At 40.2% G+C, this 21,197-nt stretch overlaps 1 long non-coding RNA gene across 1 annotated transcript in view; it reads left to right on the plus strand.

Annotated features, from left to right (window-relative positions):
- The window catches only part of LOC138978237 (uncharacterized), a 32,049-nt gene continuing 10,852 nt past the window's right edge, over nt 1–21,197 (plus strand). Inside the window, exons 1-2 of the long non-coding RNA XR_011459609.1 lie at nt 1–137; nt 11,286–11,521. This is a non-coding gene — a long non-coding RNA (uncharacterized lncRNA). The remainder of the gene's footprint in view (nt 138–11,285; nt 11,522–21,197) is intronic.

Here is a 21,197-nt window from a genome sequence, read left to right on the forward strand (position 1 = left end):
AGACCACAGTGTCAGCCAGAACAGACAAGCTCTCTCGTCGGATAAGATCGCACGTGCAAACTAAACGGACAAGCTCTGCCCTCGGAGAAGACTGCACTTTCAACCTACAGGGACAAGCTTTGCCATCAGCTTTACAGGTAAGTATCAGCTCTAACGTCTACCCGCGGATACAGCTTTGTCAGGCGACAAAGTCTTGCTCGTTGTGAGACTGGTGATGATCCTTTATAGAGTCTCAAACTTGGAGTGTCGAAGACAAATTTGTGTCCAACGACTCATTCTCTGTTTTGTACTCGGCGCACTCGGTTCCTTAAAACTCAGACTCTGTGGCAGTCGGTACTTGAAATCTTGAAAGAAATCCTGATCTCTTTCCAAAAGTTAGGAATCTTGTCTTGAGTGCCACATTGTTTTAACATTGTAAGATGTTCGGTGGGTCGTTGACAGACTAGTGGGGATTTTGTCGGTCCGAGGGGAGCATATCGTCTTCTGTTTCAACTGTATCGACCGAGGCTGATAAAGATTTTTTTTAACCTCAGTTGCATGCAGGTTTGCTACTACAATTATTTGTTGCCTTATTTTTTTAAATTTTGTGTGTGTGTGTGGCTTGGAGCAAACCTTCTTCATAGTTCTTTTCTTTTCTCAGTCAAATGTGTACATTTTTAAATCAACAAACTTTATCAGTAAACTAATATGTTTAAATAAATAAATAAATAAAAATAATCATAACATAAATTTATTCCTAATGTTCAGCTCAGTTTCCAATAATACACCCAAATCTAACTTTTTCCCATATTTAAACTTTCCAATGGTCATTTTGGTAATTAGAATACAATAATTCACAAAATAAATATAATCATTTTTCAAACTTTCTCTAAAATAACCCAAAAATACATTTTCTTCATTCAAAATGATGGCAACATGTATTTTCTTATAAACAAAATCTTTACATATTTTCCAACCCTTCATCACATCTTGGCAACTAAAAAAGAAATGTTCAAGGGTGTCTAATTCATTACAAACTTCACACTTATTCGATGTTCGTAATACATTTTGTTTAATAAAATATTGGTTGGATATATTCTATGTAATAATTTCCAGTGCAGCAGACGTACTCTTTCTTCTTTTGTGCTATTAACAGCCAGTAACCAGTTTCTCTTATCCAAATCTACATTATGTTTTCGTTTCCAAAAATCACAGGCACTCGGAATCTGGACATCAAGATCAGCTAAACATGTTCTAATAAACTTTGCTGTTATATTACCACCATTAACAATGAAATCCTGCAATGTAAAATATTTATATGGTAATGTGTCTGTACGTCTGGATTTAAGTGCTGTGCATAATGCATTGTATTCAAACTGTCTGGATGGTTTATAACCCACTTTTGACATAAATCTTCAAAAGAAATAATAATACCATTTTCATTCATAACATCCTTTACAAATGAGATATTATGTTTTATAAAATCTTAAAAAAATAGGCATTTATGTTTAAATTGAATATTCATATTGTTCCAAATGCATTGGTTCTTCAATAATACTGGTGCAAAATCATACTTTTCACAGAAAACACTTTTATTGTCAAGCCAAGTCAACAACACTTGTTTCCAAAACAATGATCTGCACCTATTGAGGCCATTCATCGTTTTTGAAGATGCATTTGAGTCAAAGCACGATAAACCAATGCCCAGACATGCCAGACAATATCTTGGAATAACAGACCAATACTTTTGTGTGGAGTTTTGCAAATTAACAAGCCAGGAAATCATAAATGAGTTGTGCATATCTACTACGTTTATCATATTCAAACCACCATATTCTTTTTCTTTACACATAACTATTCGTCTTACTTTTTTCAAATGCGCGCGTATTTGAATACTTTTTCTTCCAAATAAACCTAAACAAAATGGAATTTCTTTCTTTCTTTCAAGGTTATATCGCGACGGGGAAAGGGGGGAGATGGGATAGGGGAAAGGGGGGAGATGGGATAGAGCCACTTGTTAATTGTTTCTTGTTCACAAAAGCACTAATAAAAAAAATTGCTCCAGGGGCTTGCAACGTAGTACAATATATGACCTTACTGGGAGAATGCAAGTTTCCAGTACAAAGGACTTAACATTTCTTACATACTGCTTGACTAAAATCTTTACACACATTGACTATATTCTATACAAGAAACACTTAACAAGGGTAAAAGGAGAAACAGAATCCGTTAGTCGCCTCTTACGATATGCGGGGGGCAGAGAAATAAGGATGTGGAAAAGAAGACTTTTGGTAAGTGAAATAAAGGTGATGGATCCAGTCAGGTAGAAATAAGACAACAAGAAAGGAATCAGAAAACCGCAGGGAATAGTAGGGAGAGTTTTCTTGGAAGGAAATATAGGTGAAAGGACTGGTAAGGCAGAAATAAGACAAAAGAAGAGAAGTAAAGGGGTGGGAAAGCTTAGTGGAAACACTCCCGCCGCGTGAAGGCGACCCCATGGGAGCAAAATGGAATTAATATGATGTAACACATGATGAGGTACTGCCAGAGACTGGAAATATAAACGAATTGAGATATAAGAAAGGTTTTAACAATACAAATGTTACCTTGTACTTAAATTTCTTTTTGACCAATTGGCGATTATTTGTTGTATTTGTTGAATTTTCTTTGACCAGTTTTCCTCTAAAGACGATGCGGGTATATTGTTTGGAAAAAGAATTCCAACAATTTTTACTTTACGTTTCCATTTAAGACCAAAATACTGATCTGTACACAACTTTTTGGACCCTATCCACATGGCTTCCGTTTTGTTAACATTTACTTCCAAGTTGGAAAAACGTTTAAATATATTCAAAATGTATAACGCCCTTTCTAAATTTATTTTATCATGCAAAAATAGTGTGACGTAATCAGCATATAATAGCAGTTTTAGGACCGTGATTGGTGATACCTCAAAGGGTGACATAGGCAGATGGATACCCTTAATAGCTTCATCAGAACGAATCTTGATCGCCAACATTTCAAGGGCAATAACAAAAGCCATTGGCGAGAATGGACATCCTTGACGAATGCCAGTTTCCACAGGAAAAGGTTCGGATATCCACCCTGTATAATTAATACAACTTTTACTATTGTTCATCAGGACAGAAGCCCATTTTTTTTAAATTATCCCCAAAACCAAATTTATCAAATGCAAACAAAAAATAATCTTTGGATATGGAATCAAATGCACGTCGAAAGTCAACTGCTAATAAAATTCCAGGTTTATCCATTGTGTTCATAATATCTATGGTATCATCAATGAGTCTAATCATGTTACTTATTTTTCTTCCTTTCATAAAGCCAACTTGATTTTCATGAATAATATCACCTATTACAGTGGAAAGTCGCATTGCTAAACATTTTGCAATTATCTTGTAATCTGTATTTGTCAGAGATATTGGTCTCCAATTGCCGAGATCGTCCCTAGGTAAATCTTTACCTTTATGAATTAAGGTCAGAACAGCTTGTTTTTGAGTGGGCGATAATTCGCCATTAACAAATAATGCTACAAATGAGGCATGAACTACATCCCTTATCTTCAACCAAAATACTTTATAAAAACAGGTAGTGAGGCCATCAAGACCTGGGGCTGAATCGTCTGCTATCAAACCCTGAAATCAACGCATCGACGCAAAACTGTCATTTTGTAAGTTTGGAACAACAAATCAAGGTCAGAACAGCTATATAATCGCTATTGTGTTTTCAGCGTAGCAATAGGGTCCGATATTTAGACTCGAATAAGTATAATACGACTCGTCTTCGACTCGTCGGCATTATACTTGTCTCGTCTAAATATCGGACCCTATTGCTACGCTGAAAACACAATAGCTGTTAATACCGGTAAAGTTGTTTTGGACGAAGACAGAAAATTGGATAGAGGAAAAGATTGGATTAATGGTTAAGTTTATAATGCAGGATATAATATTTGGGTATCAAGACACAAGTTGTTGTAAAAAGATGAGACATTTTGTAAATCACGTAATATTGATTGGGAAAATGTGTGTTAGTATTTTTGGAAAAACAACTTGTAATGGATCAGTGTTCGTAATTTTTGAGGTTCAAATATTAAGTAGAAAAATTGAATTGTAAATATATGCATTTACACTGTAAATAGAACATTTCCATTTTTCGTTAGTGTATTATACCTCTTTGGTTGGAGTTAAAAAAAAAATAAAAGAAAACAAGACCAATGAAGAAGGATTTTGTTTGTTTGTTTGCTTTACGTCCAGCCGACCATGAAGAGCCATATCAGGGCGGTGCTGCTTTGACATATAACGTGCGCCACACACAAGACAGAAGTCGCAGTACAGGCTTCATGTCTCACCCAGTCACATTATTCTGACACCGGACCAACCAGTCCTAGCACTAACCCCATAATGCCAGACGCCAGGCGGAGCAGCCACTAGATTGCCAATTTTAAAGTCTTAGGTATGACCCGGCCGGGGTTCGAACCCACGACCTCCCGATCACGGGGCGGACGCCTTACCACTAGGCCAACCGTGCCGGTATGAAGAAGGATGCTTCCGCCTATTTACACACAAAAAAAGAAAAAGAAAAAAAAGGAAAAAAAAGAAGAAGAAGAAAACAGTTAAAGGAGGGTTTGAAGCAGCCTGCATGCAACTGAGGTAAAAAAAAATTTTTTTTAAATAAAACGATGCAATCAAGTCGAAGTCAATATTCATAGTACAAAAGAAAGGGATTTTCCTTGTTACTTATCTGTTTCTAATCGCTATGAAAATGTATTTCCTCCGTGAGTTGGTGGAAAACACACACACACACACACACACACACACACACACACACACACACACATACAGACACATACAGAGATAACACGATATAGCGGCTAATTCTCAAATGGCACCATATCAGTTGCACCATTTTACATCTTTGGTCATAACGGGTACAGGCCTCTTTGGCGCTTCTTGCCTTCGACTATGTCTCATCGGAATTAGGTTCAGAGGGACAAATGTCCCATTGCCTTTTTCTCCTGGGCTAATCCCTGCTTGATAGAACCACACAGACAGACAGACAGACAGACAGACTGACTGACTGACTGCCTGACAGCCTGCCACAGAAACAGACAGATAGACCGACAGACCGACATTGACATTGCCTGGCCAGCCAGCAATAACAATTACCTTGTGTAGTCTTGGCTTGCCTTATTTGTATGTATGCCCCACTCCTAGTCGCTGTGGTGACTGGAGACCAGTAGAATCAGAGTAAACCGGTCATTTGCTGTTCCGTTGCAATGACTGACGCTTCTGTTTACCATTCATGAACTCACTATATACAATACATTTTGTGTACGTAGCTTCTGTCTGTGCTTCTACGCAGCAGCTTTTCTTTCTGAACATTCCGTTTACCATCCATAGACTCTGTACTTACATTTCATGTTCTGAACTTTTGTCAGCGTACCTACGCAAGAACTTCTTTTCTGAAGATTCTAATTACCATTAATGCACTCACAACCACACTGTACTGACGTTTTATGTTTGTAATGTTAATGCAAAACCACGCAGAAGAAAGAAGAAAGAGAGAATGCTTACTGTCGTACAGGCTAAATATTTCGCCTCTTAAGGACATGATATGGGTTATATGATAATTCGAGTTTTTACGCCCTCGCGGCTTTTGACGAGATACACAAGTGTATGCGTGCTTAGGTGGTATCAGCCATCTGCACTTATGGCAGAATGACCGAGGTCTTTTACGTGCCATTGTGGTAACGCGGGGGTGGGATATGGCTTCCGTCTCTGGGTCTTCACATAAAGTTGAACCGTGTCCGTCCCGACCCGAAATCGAACCTGCGACCTTCCGATCACAAGTCCAGTATTCTACCAATTGAGCTACCGCCCCCCCCCCCCCCCCCCACGCAGAAACCTCTTCTCCCTGCACCTTATACACAGATTTTACAAACCTGTGTGACAGCCTTCAGGGAAAAGTGATACAGTAAACTCCCAAGATGCGACCTTCAAAGTGCCAATAATGATCGGTCGTAAAATGGAGGGTTCTTTATTGGGGCTCACACGTTTTGGACAACCACTGAACTCCACACCCCCTACCCAAACCTACACCCGATAACATATCCTGATGGTTTCATTTGAATGGAGAGGCCTGCTTGACACATTATATCCAAGTTCCTTTCTTTTAACTAAGTCGCACCAAACAGGTTTGGGATTTGAGCTGAAGCTGTTGGTGGGTGGAAATGTTCTGAGTTTTTCCTTTCGATTTCGACTCTAAAGAATGAAATCTATGTGCATATTGAATGCTTTTTGCAAAATTAAAAACAAAATTAATTGTATTATGCACATTTATGCAAATTCCGTACCTTTTTAGTTGACATTCCACAAACATGGGCGTTAGACTTAGAGGCATTCAGAAGTTCAACATACCACATCTTAGAAAGATAGAATAAATATGTTTCTTAAATACGCTCAGCATCCTTGCTCGAGATCGAGTGCATGACGTTTAAAATTCGCTTCGTCAACAATAAAAATCAATTATACACAGCTTTCGTGTGCATTGTCACCGTTTATCTTGATTTTATTTGATGTCTCCTCGACTTCTCTTCTGCTTTTGTGAATTTTCTTTTCAATGTTACCTTTGATTTTAGTTCTAATGCATCAGCTGTATCGAGCAAGTACCGCCCTGATATGGCCCTTCGTGGTCGGCTGGGTGTTAAGCAAACAAACAAACAAAAAACCGAGCAAGTGTCTTTGCCAGAGTTCAAAGCACATTTTACTCCAGGCGGTATTGGTTAATAAGCTCAAACGCCCAGTAAGAGAAAATGAAGTATGTAGTTTTCAAAGTTTAGTGCTGTGGATGAAAGTCAATCAGAAATTGTTGTAGAATATATTTCCTCGTCACTTACTGCAGATTTGTGCACTGGGAAACTATAAATTGTAAATGGTGTTGATTAAGGGCCCAGTACTACCTAGCGGAGGGTTGTTTGTTCATGCCAGTAGTAAACCACCTAAATATAGAGATAACAGTTTCAAATTTTGGCTACTGTTTTTTGACATAATGGAGATACTGTAGACACAAACAGAATTTCAAAAACATAATTAATAGCTGCACAAAAAAATAATAAATAAATGTAGCCAAAACCGAAATGTCGTTTATTACCCGCATGGCCGTAATGATACAGGCCAAACTAATTATAGGAGGGTTATGGCATTTTGCAAAGTTGTTCTCGACATAAGTCATCATGGATGGAACCTCTAACAATGTGATAATCATTATTGATGACATTTACACAATTTTTACTTTTCGAGAATTTTTTGTGTCGATAATTACTACTTAAAAAAAATTCCCATTTGAGTTCTGCTCCATTTTCTTTCAATGTTAGAGGTTCCATCCATGGGCATCCATACCAAAATCAACTGTGGAAAATGGCAACACTCTATCTTTAAAAAATTTTTTTAATCATTACATTAGTGACGAAAATGTGTTGATTTTGCGATTTCGTTGGCCAGATAGTCATAAGTCAGCACAGATACCCCCTTTTTAAACCCGTATATCTCGAAAGATATTATATTTAGATGCAAAATTTCAACGGATTCGTAAATTGCAGGCAATTGTACCTTAGAATAATACAAAGTCAATTTTTCCGATCTCCCAGGTCAACTTATGTGCAGACCTGCTAGTTGACTTGACACCAGCAAACTATTCTCTCCGATCGTTTCCCCGCAGTGTCACTCGCGGTGGTGGAATAGCAGTGATCTTCAAAAACTCTCTTTCTAGTCATGTGTCGTTTAATTCGGTACTGCCATTTACACATCCATCCTTTGAGTGTGTACAAGTGACACTAGCCCTACATCAGAAACCAGTTCAGTTGTTTTGCATCTATAGGCCTCCTCCAAACTCAAAGAACAAATTGACTGATGCCATGTTTTTCTCTGAATTTCATGACCTTGTTGACCATTGTAACACTTTGTCTGGAACTCCTGTTTTGCTTGGTGATATCAATGTTCATTTCGATGACTGCAACCACCCTTCCACTGTCAAGATGTTAGATATTTTAGATGTTTTTCAATTCACACAGTCAGTCAGTCATCCAACGCACAAGAAGAATCACATACATGTACTGGATTGGGTTATGCATAGGCCTGATGATCATATTGTTCAATCTGTGTCTGTTACACACGCCTTAGCCTCAGATCATTTTTGTGTTTTGTTTGATCTGATGACCCAGTGTCCTCCTCCTCCACCCATGTTTAAGTCTGTCCGCTGTCTCCGTATAATGGATAAAGACGCTTTTAGGGACGAGCTGCAGAACGCGCTGCCCCCCTCCCCCTCCGCTCACCAACTTGATGCCACACTTCGTGCTGCTCTTGATGTCCATGTCCCCGTTTCACGTCGCCCTGTCCGTCCGTCCAAGTCCGCACCGTGGTATTCCGATATCTGTGTCGAACTGCGTGATGCCAAATGTGACCGTAGGCGTGCTGAGCGCAGGTATCTCAAGACTGGTCTTACTGTTCATAAACAAATATTTCAAGGAGCAAAGGACATTGTAACTAAGTTAGTACACGCAGCAAAGACAACCTTCCTCCAAACCCAGATTATTGCCTGCGATTCAAGCAAAAATCTGTTCGATATTTGCAGCCGGTTGACCGGCCGCAGTAAGGTAACCCCACTTCCCACTGTTTCCCCCGCTAGTCAGCTGCCAGATGTATTTAGTGAATATTTTATCAAGAAGGTTTCAGATATTCGCTCTGAACTTGATCAGATGGGTGCACATTCTGCTTCCTCCAGTCATGTTGATGTTCCCACTGATTGTTCTTTTACATCATTTCAGCCAATCAGTGAAAAAGACCTTAAATCCATTATTCTGAAGTCAAAACCAACAACTTGTCCACTTGATGCCATACCCACACCACTGCTTTTTGAGAATCTTGATGTGTTGTTGCCAACTCTTACTCAAATTGTCAATGATAGCCTGTTATCTGGTGTTTTTCCATCATTGTTCAAAACTGCACTTGTCAAACCACTTCTCAAAAAACCTAGTCTTGATGTCAATATTTTGAAAAACTATCGTCCTGTATCTAATTTATCATTCTTGTCCAAATTTTTGAAAAGGTAGTTTTGAAGCAGCTGTTGTCATATTTGAACACCCATGATTTGATCTCGCACTCTCAGTCCGCTTATCGCCCTTCTCATTGTACTGAGACAGCCCTACTTAAAGTAATCAGTGACATTCTGTCTGCTCTGGATGGTGGTGATGTGTCAGTGCTTACCCTACTTGACCTTTCTGCAGCGTTCGACACGATTGATCATGTCACGCTTCTCCATAGACTTCAGACTCTGTACGGCATCTCCGGTCCACCGCTGGCATGGCTCGAGTCCTATCTCATTGGCAGGACTCAGGCTGTGCTTGTCGATGGCCAGATGTCTGCTCCAGCCCCACTTTCTTTCGGCGTTCCTCAAGGTTCAGTACTCGGTCCCATCCTTTTCATCACGTACACTAAGCCCCTCTCCACACTGATTCAAAACCATTCTGTCTTAAATCAGTCTTTTGCTGATGACACCCAACTGTATAAACCCAGTCCCCCTGCAGAGACACATTCCGCCATCCAGACCATTCAGACATGCATCACTGATGTTAAATCTTGGATGGTCGATAACAAACTCAAGCTGAATGATGATAAGACTGAAGTCTTACTGTGCAAAAAGAAGAACACTACATTTCCCTCTCCCCAACCCGTTTCTGTTCAAGTAGGCGACACCGACATTCTTTTCTCCCCATCAGCTAGAAACCTTGGATTCACCCTTTCATCTGACATGACCCGTAACAAACATATATCTTTAGTCTGTAGAGCAGCTTATTTTGAGCTTCGTAAGATCAGCACCATTCGCCACACACTCTCCTCTCAAACAACTAACACTCTTGTCTACAGGTGCCTTTGTTCTTTCTAAACTCGACTACTGCAACTCTCTTCTCTCTGGCTGTCCTCTGTATCTCCTGCATAAACTACAAAAAGTCCAAAACTCGGCAGCACGCCTCATTCTGAAAGCACGAAAACGAGATCACGCAACACCACTTCTTCACACACTGCACTGGTTACCTATTCAAGCCCGCATTGACTACAAACTGTCCACCCTCTGCTTTAACTTCTTTTCTGGCTCGTCTCCTGCTTACTTCTCTGAACTCCTCACCGTCTATTCTCCAGCAAGACAGCTCCGTGCCTCTTCTGACTGTCGCATCCTCACCATTCCACACACCAAAACCAAAACATACGGACAACGCACTTTTACTTTCTGCGCACCCACAAACTGGAATTCTCTCCCCTTTCACATCCGCCACTCTCAGTCACCCCAAGCATTGAAACGAGCACTTAAAACGCACCTCTTCAAGAAATACAACCCCTGATTTTGTTTTCTCGGTCCATCAGTAGGCTACATGTAGTGTATTTGTTGTTTTAGTGATAATGTGATAATGTGTATACACATTTAGGGCTGTTTTTCAGTATTAATAACATGTTCTGTTTGATTAAGGGTATTCAACTGGTATTTCCTTGTTTTTACTACCTATTTTATTCATGTTTTTATTACTTAATTAGTGGAATAATCTGTTGTAATGTATGTTTGATGGTGTATGCTTTTAATCAAGCGTTGCTGACTATGAATGTAGATGTAAATGCTTGTATAACTGTGTTTGAATTTTAAATGTGTCAAGCGCAAAGAGCATAATTGTAAAGTTATGATGTTGCGCTATATAAATGCTCATTTATTATTATTATTATTATTATTATTATACTTAAACCCCCTTCGTGTGTACACGCAAGCACAAGACCAAGTGCGCACGGAAAGGATCCTGTAATCCATGTCAGAGTTCGGTGGGTTATAGAAACACGAAAATACCCAGCATGCCTACCCTGAAATCGGCGTATGCAGCCTGAAAGGCGGTGTAAAAATGGTCATACACGTAAAAATCCACTCGTGCTAAAAACATGAGTGAACGTGGGAGTCTAAGCCCATGAACGAAGAAGAAGAAGAAGAAGAAGAAGAAGAAGAAGAAGAAGAAGAAGAAGAAGAAGAAGAAGAAGAAGAAGAAGAAGAAGAAGAAGAAGTCAATTTGTTAAATTAATTGAGCAAAAACGTCCAACTCTGTGCAGAAAACAGCCAAACTGTAGAATTCTTGTATGAGTGTCTGAGCAGAAAGATGCTCGATCTTACCCAATGTAAAAGACTGGACACATCTTTGGCGGTACACACGGAAGGAAGGCACGTTAATTTCATACTGAGTCTGTTCACTTCTGTTTCAGACACAACCCAGCACCATTAATCCAGATAATCAGAGCTAAGAACGGCTGTAGTCGGACAAACCAGAATCGGCCATCGATCGTCGTAAACCGCCAGTACCAGAATCAGTCCGCATACCGACTTGGGACCATCACATCGTCCTTGCACCATGGTTGACTCACACAGTTTTGTGAACATGTTCTTCGTTTTCGCAGCAGTTCTACAGATCTCATCACTGGTTCACTGCCTTCCCGTTCAGGTAAGAACATAATACCATTGTAAGTGTCAATTTGTTTCGTGTCTAAATTATTTATGTATTTATTTGTTTGTTTATTTACTTATTAAGTGCAGTTTTTAGCTTCCACACCATACGGCATTTTTTATGACAGTCAAGATTTGTTAATGATGCTTTTGATCCCCTCAGGCGCAGGCACAAATAAGGTAATGGTGCGTAAATATCTCTCACCCCGGGCCCTAGTCCCTCCCCCTAAAAAATTAAAAAAATAAAAATTCCGCACACCCGATCCATTCATATAATAATTCTCCGATATCAGCCCCCCCCCCCTCCCCCGCAGACACAAGAATTCACGTGGGGCTGGGCACAAAACAGACGCCTGTCGCAAATCATTTTTCATTTTCACTTTCACAACTTTGTCGTCCCATCGTTGTGAAATTCGGATCACCTTCTCCAAGTGGAACGCTATCCATAACAGGATCGCGCTACCTATGAATGTACGTGTTTAGACATAATCAGCCTGTGAATGAATGTAAATGAACTAATACGCTGTCATACAGGAATCAAACACAACTCTAAATGTAAGTTCCCTTTACTGTATTAATCAGCTATGACAACGTACACACAAATACACACAATCATGAACATAAATGTTAGGTACTCAAAAATCCGGTACTCACCGTTTTGTAGCAAAAAACAACTAGAGATGACAATCTCGTACAATTGCGCTATCAAAACTCTCTACTCTTCACTCAGGTAAAGAAATACAAACAGTCCGTGAACTCATAGGCACACGATATCTATTTTAAGTGTAACGACTCACGGCTCTTGTATATTCAAAAATCACCGTCTGCTCTGTCTACTAAATATTCCTTATCTCTTTAAGTATTCAAGTTCTTGTAGACATATTTTAATTCTTGTCCTACACAGAATCACACAGCGTCTATAGCCGTACACTAGGAAATGTATTTACTACTAGATCCTTCTACTGGCGACCTCCGTCTACGCAGTAACTATCGCCCAGTGACCTCTATGGTCCAACTATACGGACACAAAATAACCGTGCTCTAGCTTCTAGAAATCCCGTCAAATCTCAGCTAGGCGAGTCAATAGGTAAGATAATCCGGCGGCTGCTCAGATCCTTAGTACTGTCATCTGGTCACTACCTTCCTGTCTGACCGGTTATACGACGCACTGCACAACATAAATAGCGGACATCTTGTCTTAAATATATGTCTGCTATGTTTAAAGTTACAGTGTTAGTCGATTCAACTTATGCGATAAACATTCACGATATTCAAATGCTTATTCCATTTACCTTGAACGTGCTTTACGCGGGCTTCCTTTCTCCCGGTCGATTCCTCTGACAAACCCCTCCCTGTCGTCGGACAGTGGTCAAGTGTAACGATATCTGCGTTGCGATTCACAACGTCAACTCTCTCAGTCAGTGAGTGAGCTGAATTCACAGTACGTGCTACGTCACTTCTATATTCCGTGATTTCCTTCACACAGCCGACTGCACTTCTGGCAGCATGATCGAGGTCTTTTACCTGACACACTGGTGACACAGGGGTGGAACATGGATACCGTCTCTGAGTCTGCGCATGGAGTTGGCCTGTGTCCATCCCGGTCCGGATTAGAAACCGTGACCTGCGGATAATAAGTCATGTGCTCTTTGAATTGAGGCAACGGGCACACACGTACAGACACACGCAGACACACACGCATTTCAACGCACACAGAGACAGACAGACAGACAGACAGACAGACAGACACACACACACACACACACACACACACACACACACACACACACACACACATACCTTCCTTACCCCCAAAGTGGGTGACCTGTCAAAAAAGGCACAAATGGGTTCCAGCATTTCCGTTAGTCCTACGCTTCCACAATTGCGTCATAAGCTTCATTGCTGTCTATCTATTTGTGCAAGTATAAAATATTTGCAAAATATTATTCAGGTGTCACACAAAAATGATTGGAAAAAGTGGGTTAATATTAAAACTGGGTTGATTCTATATTTAGAATTATATTTTTGATTTTTACACAGTGCACACTAAAGTAGGTAAGTGGGTTGATATGAGAAATTGGGTTCTTGCTATATTTAGTATTAAGATGATTAAAGGGTGTACACTAAAGTCGAAAAATTAAATAGTAAATTAATGTTGGGAGTAATGTATAGAAATATAGTTATTTTCAGTGGTATCATAACTTCCATCTTAAAAGTAAACAGTATATGGTCACCACCGGTAGTGTTTTTTTTTTGTTGTTAGGTTTATTTTATCTTGATTTGCGTATCAATGCTTTAAGGCCCACTCCCAGACAGTGACCCGATCTGTTTTTGCACAGGAAGGACTGTCTATACAATGTGTGGGGAGTTTTGTTTGACTTGTTTTACAAAAACCTTAGTAGGAAAACTCTTTGCTTCAGAATGTATGTGTATCATATGTTTGGTTTCAAAGCTTTTGAGTCCAAAAGTGAAAATAAAACCAGGGCCGGACTACCGGGGGGGTTATGGGGGTTGCGCAACCCCCCCCCCCCCTAGCCTAAACATGTACCTTACTTATTTAATTTTTTTTTATTATTGCTTATTTTATGCTGTTTCATGCAAGGAGCGACCATTTTCCTATCTCAGAATATGACCTACCCGTCAGCTTGAGGGGGCTTCGCCCCCTGACCCCCACAACGAGGGGGGGGGTGGGTTCTAGGGTTTCCGGACCCCCCCCCCCCCCCCAGCCAAAAAATAAAAATATTGAATGAGGTATGCATTTCTTTATTTTACATTGAGTTTCAATTTTTGGGGTATTAATCAGTGACAAAATCTGCTGCCTGAAACTGGTAATGATCATCCTCAGAATGCACCAGATTGCACCATTTTGCATCCTTTTTTTCAAAATTTTCCGGGGGGGCATGCCCCCGGACCCCCCTAGCAAGCTAGGCGCTTTGCGCCGTCGGCTCGGCGCTTCGCGCCTTCACACCCGTATCTTCACAATATACTTTTGAAAAAAACCAGTCATAAAATGAACTGATCCGCCCCTGCCGCCAGGGGGGAAATCCCCCTGGGCCACCACTGGCAACCCCCCCCCCTCCTCTTCGCCTAGTCCGGCCCTGAAAACAGTGGATGCAAATGGATCTCATTATTTAAATTTCTTGCAGAGAGCTAGTTTAAAAGAGAAAGAGAGTGAGATAGAGAGAGTCAGACAGACAGACAGACAGACAGACAGACAGACAGAAAGAGAGAGAGAGAGAGAGAGAGAGAGAGAGAGAGAGAGAGAGAGAGAGAGAGAGAGAGAGAGAGAGAGAGAGAGAGAGAGAGAGAGAGAGAGGAGGCTAGTCATCAAAAAAGAACAGATTCAGAAACCATATACAATTGTTGTTTTAATCAAATAATTGTAAACCATCCAACAAGATGTTCAGATTCGATCAAACAACATCATAACGAAAAAGTGATTAACATGAACATCTGAATTATGTCCACAAAGATCATGCAATCAAAACCAAAAACGAGCAAATAAAAGGGAAATAACATCACTATAAGTTGGTTTCACAAATTAGAAATCGTTCTGCGCTTTTTGCATTCATCTTAAGAAGTGCAGTGACTGCTGCTTTTTAAATTCAAATTTGTATACAGGTACAACCAATTAAAAAGGTCTTTCCTGTCTCTAGTTTTTTGTTGCTGGTTTGTTGTTCAAAGCTAGAAAAAGTCAGAAATGCCAAAATAGAGACCAAATTACAAAGTTTAAGTCAGAGTCTGTCATGTGAAAATGTTTACATGGGAAGGATTGTCGCTTAATTCAAATGTCAAAACAGACACAAGTATTTACACAAGTGAAACCAAATAAAAACATTTTCAAAGAAACAGACAATATGAGACAAACTATGTATTGACATAATTATATGGACCTCTAATCCAGCTCTCAGAGTATTTCTGGAAACTAAAACCCATAATTATAAAATTAAAAGCAACACCCATCAAAAATAGATTTTAGATGGGCTAAATCAAATAAAATTGATGAAGCAAAATGAAAGTAAAATTAAACCAGGGGAATTCCTAAACAAAAACCATCAGTGGTTATATCATGTACATATATGATTATCGCAAACTACAATCCAACTCCAACTCACCATAATCTCACTTTGAAAACACACTAGTTCAGAATGTAATGCACTGACTGAACCACAGATCTGATTGTACGCAAATGACAATAATGACCAGAATAAAACAGAAAAGAAATGTGAAGATTGTCAGAATGTAACAAACCCATTCATCATCTTCAGATTCAATATCAAGCAAAAGAGTTTTAACATTTCACATGCACACACCATGGTCAACCAACTACAGTGGAACCTCCCCTTTAAGACCCTCCAATTTAAGACTCCCTTCTTTGGAAGACCTTGTTTTCTCAGACTTTCTGTTCATAACCTGTGGAGGTCTTAAAGGGGGGTCCCACTGTAACCAAAATGGTACCAGACTCGTGCACTGACTGAACCACCCCTGGCTGAGTGTTTTTGACTGTACACAAAATATAGCAAAACCTTATCTGAAGAGCATTAAAACACATGCTAATGGACTAGATGTACTCATATGATGATAATGACCAGAATTAACAGAAAAGAAATGTGAAGATTGTCAGAATGTAGCAATATATGTTATGACTATGAAACTGATATACTGACTGAACCACACACTGTTGAGTGTTCTTAACATTAAAAAAAAAAATGTAGCACACACTCATCTCCAGCACGTTACAAGTAAAACACAGGGACATGAGACTAAATGTACACATAGTCATATGATGATAATGACCAGAATAAAACAGCAATTTTACAGCCTGTAACGAGTCGTCAGAGAAAGAGATATATGTCATCGTGCATCAGCAATCAAAATGAGTTGGAATTGACTAGAATACAGTAGAAGTCCTCTGAAAATTGCCCCGGCCAGTGTCGAGTATGATTCTGACTGACAGTCTTTTTCCAGGATGTGGTGAACTTTTTCCACGTCAGCAAGTGAGGGCAGGAGCTTTGGCTTGTTCATCTTGGCACGTGTAATGGACTGTGATGCACATGCAGACACAGAGTCATACCATTCTCCATCATACAGACTTTCAAACCTGTCCATCTTGTCCCTGAGATCAGTGTCATGCTTTTTGATTGCTTCAGCCTTCAGTATCTTGCAACACTTCTTCAACGAGTAACCGATCTTCAGAGCAAGGTTTCCTTTACAAAAAGAATGACTTGACTCCTGAAAATGTCCGAACTCTTTTACGCATACTATAATCAAATCAAAGTTTACTGGATCAATCGCTGCTGCAAGAGTCGGTACCTTCAGGTCTGATCAGCTTCTGACCAAACTGAGCAGCCTAGCTACTAAGTTCTCTAAATCGAGAACGAACTTCCCCTACGACCAAAAATCCTCTCCCCAAACTGCAGAATGAGGCTATCCCCCTCAATCACCTGCTTGATGTCATCATCTCTTAATTTATTCAGCACGTTCTAATAAAACAATGTGGGTGACAATTTGTTGACTGGCAACAACAATCTGCCCATCTGTGCAGCCTGACCTTTCTTGTGAACTACCCTCTGTGTTTTGTGGACAAGTTTTAGCATGCCTGGCTACTAACCTGCGCAGATACAGGCCTTTGCAGTGCAGACAAGCTCGGAAGTCCTCAGGACGTCGATTGGTTTTACGGTACTTGGGAATCACCTCTAGGACTCGGCGGTTGTTCTTAAAATCACTGGCATCCTGCAGCTGGACAAAGGCATGTCGGCGTTGCTTTGATCCTTTCGGCATCTCCAAGACTCGGGCTACCTTAAGTTCAAGTTTATGCACACGCTGAAGATGTGTGGACATTTTCAGCACCATTTTCTTACAAAATAGACAACAATGTTTTTGTCCCATTTGTGCTTTTTTCGAGCAGACACTGTCACCCCCTCCTGCTGATCAGTTTGTTTTGGAGAAGTCACAGGTGTTGTTAAAGGTGGAGTACGAGCCAGAGCCGGAAACAACACACTTCCTGTGTCAGACTCGGATGAATCTGGAACCTCTGAGATTGAGTCCACATCTGGACCCTCTAAGATTGACTCCACATCTGGACCCTCTAAGTTACTCTAAGATTGAGTCCACATTTGAAACCTCTAAGATTGAGTCCACATCTGGAACGTCTAAGATTGAGTCCACATCTGGAACGTCTGAGATTGAGTCCACATCTGGAACGTCTGAGATTGAGTCCATGTCTGAGCTGGAGTTGGCACTCGATGTACTTGGTTGGTACGTACTCTGACATGTCATCTTCTGATGACAAGGGGCCTGGACTCTTCTGTTTGGTCCTGAAACAAAACAGAAGAAGAGGAAAGTCAGGGATGGACATATACTGCTCTACATCAAATACAAAGGGCAGATAGGTTCAGGTGTAGATCTTAATGATCAGTGAGTTTATCTTAAATAAGTTACAAAAATAAGTTTTCCTTATAATCCTGTAGAAAATACACAAAAATCTTGTCACACTCGCAGCCATTTTTATCTAATGTGAAAGAACTACAAACAAATATCAGCTGATCTCCCCCCCCCCTTCCCCCCCATTACGGCTTTAAGAAGCATTAGTTTCTTCTTTTTTTTGGAAGCATCAGAACAAAAATAGCTGAATCTTGTTTTAAATATACAGCATTCAGCCCGACATGTGACGCTGAAATCAGTCAACACTTTGTTTATTTTTTGTCTTCTGCGACAGATTTTTCCCTTTCTTTCTTTATTTGGTGTTTAACGTCGTTTTCAACCACGAAGGGTTATAAGATTTTTCCCTGAAGCAGAGGCTTCTGTATCGTAGCAATAGGTGCAAACCTGTTGCATTCTGCGCCAAAATAGTATCAGTTGGCAGCTCTGCATGACATCATTGTACGTATATAACTTCACTAACCTGAGTCCGTCAATAACAGGCGGGCCTGTCTTCGTGGACTTGAGCTTGGCGGCGGTGGTGGAGAAGACGTAGTTGTCGTGCGTCAGCTTCAGTTTGTTTGTCTCCACCTCACGGCTACGTTGTTCCTGGCCCGACACATGCATATTCATGATTATGATGAGTCAGCTTAAGATCTAGAGGGAGGGGGGAAGAGAGAGAGAGAAAGAGAAAGAGAGAGAGAGAGAGTGAGAGAGAGAGAGAGAGAGAGAGAGAGAGAGAGAGAGAGAGAGAGAGAGAGAGAGAGAGAGAGAGAGAGAGAGAGAGAGAGAGAGCTAGGCGGTTGAAAAGACTTAGTTGTCGGGGGTCAGCTTCAGGTTATTCGTCTCCTGCTCGAGGTGACGGAGCACCAGGCCAGACACCGGGGCTGAGATGCACGACAAAGTTGCCACCCAAACGACTGACACCCTCAGTGTTGGATTGGTTGAAACTGAGATGTGTTGTGATTTCAACCAATCAGAACCCGCGGTTTGTTCTTTCCAGTTTGGGTGGCAACAAGTTTTGGTTCGTGCACCTCAGCCCTGGATAATGATGATAGTTGTCATCCTAATTTGCATAAACTGCAGTTTTTTTGTTTTGGCGCACTGTTATATGAGGTGACTGAGACTTTCGATCAGTAACTAAAATGTGACACACACACACATACGAGATTGAGAGAGAAAGAGAAGAGATATGCACAGAGATACACAAACACACATTCACAAACAACGCTAAAGACACAAATGCAGCCCCCAAAACATACATACACATGACCTCTCCACCGCTCCCTACGCACTGTTACTGAAGAACTGTAGCTTAGAGCGCATGTCACGGTTCTCCTCAAAGTCAAACATCTTCTCCAGATATATATATATATATATGATGGCGCATAATAATAGTATGCATCTGCGTCATGATTATATTGTCTCTCTCTCATGCTCTAGACCTTCAACAGCTGCAGAATGTGAATGTTGGTCCTCACTTCACATAACATCCCTGCTGTTCCATCCCATCCATCCCTTGCTCACATCCTCGACTTTTCTACTGCGGTCTACATTCCTTCATCTTATTCTGTGTAGCTGAATTAAGAGAAGACAATCATCAACATGATAATCTGCCCTTACTTGTTAAGAAATCTCTTGACCTCATTCCTCTCCAATTCAATTTAGTTTCACAAGAAAGATTCATGTCAGATGTGTAATAACAGTGGGTTTACGCTGCATGTAAACATCTGTGGTAAATAGAGGTTTTGGCAATGACAAAATAAAAGATTGTTAAAAGTGGGTTTACGGTTACTCTCTGCAAAAGATCCGTGTCACTTTATTTAAATACATATGACGATGGGTATGAGAGCTGAATAGTCTTTAAAATACTGTCATCATAGGTTACTGAGGCCATGGACAGTGTGATATGTGGTCTGTTATCCTCTGCAACGCATGTGTGTCAAAAGTGGGTTCACACTGTGTAAATGTGTTTGTAATAAAAGTGGGTTTACACTGTTAAAATGATGAATGCTAGTAAGCTTAAAGCGGGCTTACAATTAATCTTTGCAAAAGCTCCCTGTCATAATGTGTTAACAGGAACAATGGGTAAACAAGCCTCAGACTACAGAAACAACCCTGCCAGAAAACATCTCTGTATGTAGGACTGGGACAGTGTATTTCTGCACCCCACTAAAATAGTAAAATGTTACAGACATGACAAAGCACTCACCCTGCATCAACTGATGTGTCCATACAGTGTCCTGTGTCACTTGCCTCACTGATCCTGTTCCAATAAATAAAAGCAGTGAATTAACAAATGCGCATAAAATGTTGATGAATACAACACCAATAGCCAGGAAGATATAAACAAACAAAGTTAGATACAATAAGTATTGCGTGAGGTGAGATACCACACACAAAAACACACACAACAACAGGACTACCTCACCACAATTTAGTTTCACATGAAAGTTCAGTCCTTGTCAGATGTGTTATAAAAGAGGGTTTACGATGTATACATGTATATGTCGAAAAGAGGTTTTTGCAATGTCAAAATAAAAGATATTTAAAAAAGGGTTTATAGTTACTATTTGCAAAAGATCCCTGTCAGTATATGTATACATGATAAGATGATGGGTATGAGAGCTGCATAGTCTTTAAAATACTGTCATCATAGGTTACTGAGGCCATGGACAGTGTTCTCCTCTGCAACGCATGTGTGTCAAAAGTGGGTTCACACTGTGTAAATGTGTTTATAATAAAAGTGGGTTTACACTAATTTACACTGTTAAAATGAGGAATGATAGTAAGCTCAAAGCTTTGCAAAAACTTCCTGTCGTTATATGTTAAGAGGACCAATGGGTAAACAAGCCTCAAACTCTGTGCCTGCCAGAAAACCTCTCTCAGTCTCTGTATGTAGGACTGGGACAGTGTATTTCTGCACCCCACTAAAATAGTAAAATGTTACAGACATGACAAAGCACTCACCCTGCATCAACTGATGTGTCCATACACGGTCCTGTGTCACTTGCCTCACTGATCCTGTTCCAATAAATGAAAGCAGTGAAGTATCAACAAGGCGCATACATATCTTCTGATAAAGTATTGATAAAAAGCGAAAAGCCAGGAAGTATTAATAAACAAAATTAATTTTATTCAGTATTGTATGAGATACTGCAGTTCAAGCTCACACAACAACAGGACAACATCACCACAATTGAGTTTCACTTGAAAGTTCCTTGTCAGACGTGTAACACACTTCCTGTGTCAGA

Source organism: Littorina saxatilis, linkage group LG10 (assembly GCF_037325665.1).
Source record: "Littorina saxatilis isolate snail1 linkage group LG10, US_GU_Lsax_2.0, whole genome shotgun sequence".
In the NCBI taxonomy this organism is placed as follows: domain Eukaryota; kingdom Metazoa; phylum Mollusca; class Gastropoda; order Littorinimorpha; family Littorinidae; genus Littorina; species Littorina saxatilis.